Source organism: Marmota marmota, unplaced genomic scaffold (genome assembly GCF_001458135.2).
Source record: "Marmota marmota marmota unplaced genomic scaffold, marMar, whole genome shotgun sequence".
NCBI lineage: Eukaryota > Metazoa > Chordata > Mammalia > Rodentia > Sciuridae > Marmota > Marmota marmota.
The window spans coordinates 2,561,430-2,567,823 of NW_026000139.1; positions in this window are offsets into that span (position 1 = coordinate 2,561,430).

The window sequence follows — 6,394 nt, forward strand, 5'->3', positions numbered from 1 at the left end:
CTGACTTGGTCTTCACTTGACTCTCTCTCTCTCTCTCTCTCTCTCTCTCTCTCTCTCTCTCTCTCTCTCTCTCTCTCTCTCTCTCTCTCTCTCTCTCTCTCTCTCTCTCTCTCTCTCTCTCTCAATGCTAGGGATGGAACCAGGGCCTTGCTAATGCTGGGCAAGCACTCTCCAACTGAGCCACGTCCTGAGCCTGAGGTCAAGTTCTCTAAGGGGACCTAGTGGGATCAGTGGGACGCTGTGGTTAAAGCTGATAATTGACAGGTTTACATTCACTAAATGTATTTCGAGGCTGATGGGGAAACTTCCTTAGTAGCATGACTACTCAGAGAAGAGCATTTAGTGGAATACAGTGTGTGGTATTTGGATCATTAACCGCCTGGGTTTGGTCCCAACTCCTTCGCATGTTCCGATGATGAACAAGTTATACCACCTGTCTGTGCCCTAGATTCACATCTTTAAATGGATAACAGCTGGGGATGTAGTTCAGTAGACTTGCCTAGTGTTTGAGAGGCCCTGGGTTTAATCCTCAGTACCACAAACCGGAAAGAAAGAAATTAAAGGGATGAGAGTACCTACCTTTAAAACCAAGCAGGGTTGGTTCCTTCTGAGAGCTGTGAAGGTAGGGTCCATTCCAGACCTCTCTTCTTGGCTTGTAGACAGCTACTGTTTCCCCTCTGTCTGTCCAGACTTTGTTTTACAAGATTATGTTCTCTTACAAATTTCTTCTTATAAGGACATCAGTCTATTGGTTCAAGGCTCACCCTAATGACCTCATTTTAATTTGATTTTCTATGTAAAGACCCTATTTCCAAACAGGGTTATAGTCTAAGGTATCTAGGGGTTAGGACATCAGTGCATGAATTTTTTTTTTTCAACACTGGGTATGGAACCCAGGGCCTCAAGCATGCTAGGCAAGTGCTGTACCATTGAGCTACACCCCAACCCAACGTGAATGTTTTTTCAGCCTAACGTATGATTTGTGTGTGTGGTAGTAGGGATGGAACCCAGGGTTACTTTATCACTGAGCTACATCCTCAGACCTTTTTATTTTTTATTGTGAGATTGCAAAGTTGCTTAGGGCCTCCCTAAATTGCTGAGACTGGCCTTAAATTTGTGATCCTCCTGTCTCAACTTCCTGAGTTGTTGGGATTATAGGTATGCACCACCACTCCCAGCTTTTTAAATTCTTTTTCTTCACAAATTTTGGAATTTTTTGTCTCACACTGTCCTGGAACTTACTTATTTTTACATCCGTTTTTTATAAAAATTCGTTTAAGATTCTAATTAATAAAAATCATGGCTTGGGGTATGGCTCAGGAGTGAAGCCCTTGGCTCTAGGTTTAATCTCCAGCACCACAAAAAAAGAAAAAAAAACTTTTTCAAAATAAAATAAAAATCAATGTCAATCAGATTTCAGGATCTGTCTATATTACCAGCACTTTTTCATTTTTCCCAGTGTTTTCTCTATTCCAGACTTCATATAGAGTGATTTTGGGGGGAGGGGAGTTCTGAGGATTGAACCCAGAGACATTCTACCACTGACCCACATTCTACCACAGCCCCCCCTTTTTAATTTAATTTATTTTTTTTAACTTTATTCTATTTATTTATTTTTAGGTGGTGCTAAGGATTGAACCCAGGGCCTTGCACATGCTAGGCAAATTATCTACCACTGAGCCTCAACCCCAGCCCAACCACAGCCCTTTTTAAAAATTATTATTATTTTTTTTTAATTTTGAGACAGGGTCTCACTAAGTTGCTGAGGCTGGCCTCGAACTTGTGATCCTCCTACCTCAGCTGCCTGAATCACTGGGATCACAGTTATGAAACATAAACATGAGCTGGGAACCATCATGCATAGTGTGTCACTTCTCAGACAGTCCTCTCCCTCCACCACCTAATATACCAAAGTACCTGCTGCCCACAGACTGCACTGAACCATTCCCTTTCCTGAGCTTTGTTTGTAGCTCTGTGGCGACTGGAAATACTAATTCTCCACTCTTCACTTTCTCCCTTATTAAGATTATACAGCCCCTGGGCGCGGTGGCTCACGTCTGTCATCCCAGTGACTCGGGAGGCCGAGGCGGGAGTGATCGTGAGTTCAAAGCCAGCCTCAGCAATGGCAAGGCACTAAGCAACTCAGTGAGACCCTGTCTCTAAATAAAATCCAAAATAGGACTGGGGATGTGGCTCAGTGGTCGAGTGCCACTGAGTTCAGTCCCCCCATAAAAAAAAAAAAAAAAGATTATACATGCATGTGTTTTGTTACATGACTACTGGGCCTGGAGCCAAGCCCTAACATCGCAGCTTGGGAGCAGGGACACACCAGTCAACCACAGACCCAGGAAAGGTGCAATTCATGTTCAGTATTGTCAGCTACTGAGATTTCTGTGGTTTAATCCCTTAGTTCCGAATGCTTGGCATGGTGCTTAGAATAAAGCAGCAGCTTAGTAAAGGCTTTTAGCACTAAACAAATTTGAAGATGCCTTGCTAGAGAAGTTCAAACGTTAAGCCACCATGTCCTTCCACCTTTTGGGTGCACTTCAGGCATCCTCTGCTCCCTGCTTGTCACCTGCCTCTTCGTCTCATCTCAGGCCAGTGCCCTTCTTGATCTCAGACAATCACCTTGGCCTTGTCCATTTTTTGTTAAACGATTGTATGATTTTTCTTTTCCCTGGGCCTTGGAACTTGCCGTTCCCCTTGCCTGGAAGGCCTTTCCCTACCTGTTAGGTTTGGCCAGCTCCTACTCATCCTTCAGGTTTTAGTTTCCTCATAGAAGAGTCTCCTAATGGGCTGGGTAGAGCGGCGTACTCCTGTAAGCCCAGAGACTGAGGCAGGGGGTTCACAAGCTCAAAGCCAGCCTCAGCAACTTAGTGAGTCAATGAAACCCTGTCTCTAAATGAATTAAAAAAAAAAAAAAAAAAAGGGCTGGGGATATGGCTCAGTGGCTAAGTGCCCCTGGGTTCAATCCCCTGTACCAAAAAATAAAAAAAAAAGAGAGATGGAAAGTAGAATAGGGGGGCTGGGGCTGGGGCTCAGTGGGAGAGCACCTGCCTAGCATGTGTGAGGCACTGGGTTCAATTCTCAGCACTGCATATTAATAAGTGAATAAAGTAAAACTCCATCAACATATAATTTTTTTTTTAAAGTACAATAGTGGTAACTGAGGACTGGGGTGGGGTTGAAGGAAATGGGGACTTAAATTTTTTTTTTTTTTTGTACTGAGGATTGAACCCAGGGATGCTCAATCACTGAGCCACATCCCCAGCCCTGTTTTGTATTTTATTTAGAGACAGGGTCTCACTGAATTGCTAAGTGCCTCACTAAGTTGCTGAGGTTGGCTTTGAACCCTAGATCCTCCCGCTTCAGCCTCCCAAGCCGCTGGGATTACAGGTGTGCACCAACATGCCCGGCTTGGGGACTTAATTTTTAATGGGGGGCATTTCAGTTTGGGATGATGAAAAAGTTCTAGAGATGGGGCTGGGGGTGCAGCTCAATAGCAGAGTGCTCTCCTAGTATGTGTGAGGTCCTGGGTTCAATCCCCAATACTGGGGGCTGGTGGGGGGGATGTTCAGAGATGCTGGTGATGGTTATGCAGGAATCTGCATATACTTAATACCACCCAACTATACCATCTGAAATGGTAAATTTTATATATTCCGTATATTGCCTCAATAAAAATTATTTTCTTTTTGGTACTGGGGACTGAACCCAGGGGCGCTTAATCACTAAGCCACCTCCCCAGAGGCTGGCTTTCAACTTGTGATCCTCCTGCCTCTGCCTCCCCAGCCACTGCAATGGTGGTGTGTACCACCATGTCCCACACAATAAAAGTTCTTTAAAAATTATTGCAGAGCCAGGCACAGTGGCACACTTCTGAGGACTGAGGAGACTGAGGTAGAAGGATCCCAAGTTCAAGGCCAGTCTCAGAAACTTAGCCAAGCCTTCAACAACTTAGTGAGACTCTGTCTCAAAATGAAAATAAAAAGCTCTGTGGATGATTTACTTAGGTGCTTTGCCTGTAGTCGGGATCACAGCATTTGCCATCATTGTTACATACCGATGATCACAAAAAGGAACCAGTAGGCAGCCAAGTCAGATTTTTAATACAAGTCCATCTGACCCCCAAAGCAAAACTTCAATCCTATGCCATTTCCAATTCAGCTGCAAAAAATTATTTTCATTTTGAATTTATTCATTGATTGATTGAGATCACATCATGTTGTCCAGGTTTGCCTTAACTGCTGGGCTCAAATGATCTTCCTGCCTCAGTCTTAGGAGTAGCTGGGACTACAGGTGGTTTTTTGCTTTATTGTTTTCTGGTTTTGGGAATCAAACACAGCACATTGCTAGGCGCATGCTGTATGATTGAGCTACAATCCCACCTCCATATATATATTTTTTAAACTAATAGATTTTGATTTTTTTTGTAGTTTAAAATCAATTTCTCCACTTATGTAAAGTATACCAAAGTGCATAAATGTATTCCACTGTCCTGTATAACTAATTAGAACAAATAAAAATTTTTCAAAAAATTAACAACTATAGCTATAATATAAACGGTAATAAAATTCCAAATATACACTATATACAGAATCCCTTTCAAAGGGATGCTTGAGAGTCATGAGAACATAATATTAGGTAGAAACAGATTTTTTAAAAATTTTACAATCTTTTTCTGGCAAGGTGAGAGAGGCGTCCCCTTACTACCTTCGCAATGCATCTGTACACCTGCCCCCCACCCCAGCCATGTTTGACAGTTGAAGTTCTTCAGATTTCCAGTGGAAAAAGCTGGGTCCATCTCCCCCAGGCTCTTCTTTCTCTCAGACTATTCTCATTTTCAAAGTCATCAAACACTAATTTCTCTGTGCTTTTCCTGCCTAGTGTTGGATACAAAGCAGCTCTGCAGGAATCACGGTCTCTAGTCCTGAGCCATTACTAAGTCTGCTAGGGACCTTGGATAAATCTTAGCCTCTCTGGACTTGCTTTCCCCATCTGTAACTCCAGGGTACAGGTCTCAATTCTGGAAGAGAATTAAGGACACTTCCAGCCACTTTTGGGGAGGGGATTAGACATAGACTCTGATTGTATGTGTGTGTGTGTTGGGGGGGCTCAAACCCAGGGTCTTATACATACCAAGCATGAGCTCTGCCACTGAGCTATATCCCTAACCCAATAGACTTAAAAAATTTATTTGTACCGGGGATTGAACCCAAGGGTGCTTAACCACTGAGCCACAAACCCCAACACCTTTTGTTTTTTTATTTTGGGATGGGGTCTAAGTTGCTTAGGGCCTTACTAAATTACTGAGGCTGGCTTTGAGATCCCCCTGCCTCAGCCTCCCAAGCCACGGGAAAAAAAGGCATATGCTACCATGTCCAGCAAGACATTAATTTTTGAGTGGTTTTAGATTTACAGAAAAATTCATTAGGAGGTACAGAGTTCTTATATATATACCTTTCACAATTCCCCATTTCCTCTATAATTAGTATCTCAGTGTGGCATCTTTATTTTAATTGATGAGCAAATACTGACTTATTACTAAAGTCTATAGTTGACATCAAAGCTATTTGTTATGTATAGTCTATGGGTTTTGACAAATCTATGACATACATCTACCATTATGGTATCATACAATATAATTTACCCACTGTTTATCACTAAATATTTATCCCTGCTGTTCATTTCTATCCCTTATCCCCAATTTCTAGCAACTACTGTTCTTATCGTCCTAGTTTCGCTTGTTTTTTTACGATCTCATAGAATTAGTTCTAAATTTTTATTTTTATTATTATGATGATGATGATTCTTGTTGTGGTACTGGGGATTAACTCAGGGCTTTGTACATGCTAGGCAAGCACTGTACCACTGAGCTACATCCCCAGCCTGGATGTCATATATTTTGACTCATAAAATATGGATCTTTCTCAGTTTGGTTTCTTTCCCTCAGCAATATGTATCTAAGGTTCCTCAGAATATGACTTGATAGCTCACTTTTTTAAATCACTAAATATTTCATTATATGGATGTACCAGTTTGTTTATGCATTCACCTGTTGAAGGACATCTTGGTTGCTTGCAAGTTTTGGCAGTTATGAGTAAGGTTTCTAAAAACATTTGTGTGTAGGTTTTTGTGTGAATGTTTCCAAACTCATTTGGGTAAATTGTATTCCTTTTTAACTTTTGGCTTATGTATGTGTATTCCCATGTATTTCTAAAACTGTACATAAGCCAGGCAAGGTTGTCCATTGCCTGTAATCCCAGCAACTCCAGAGGCAAAGACAAGAGGATAACAAGTTCAAGGCCAGTCTCTGCAATTTAGCAAGACCAGCTCAAAAAAAAAAAAAAAAAAAAAAAAAAAAAAAAAAAAAAAAAAAAAAAAAAAAAAAAAT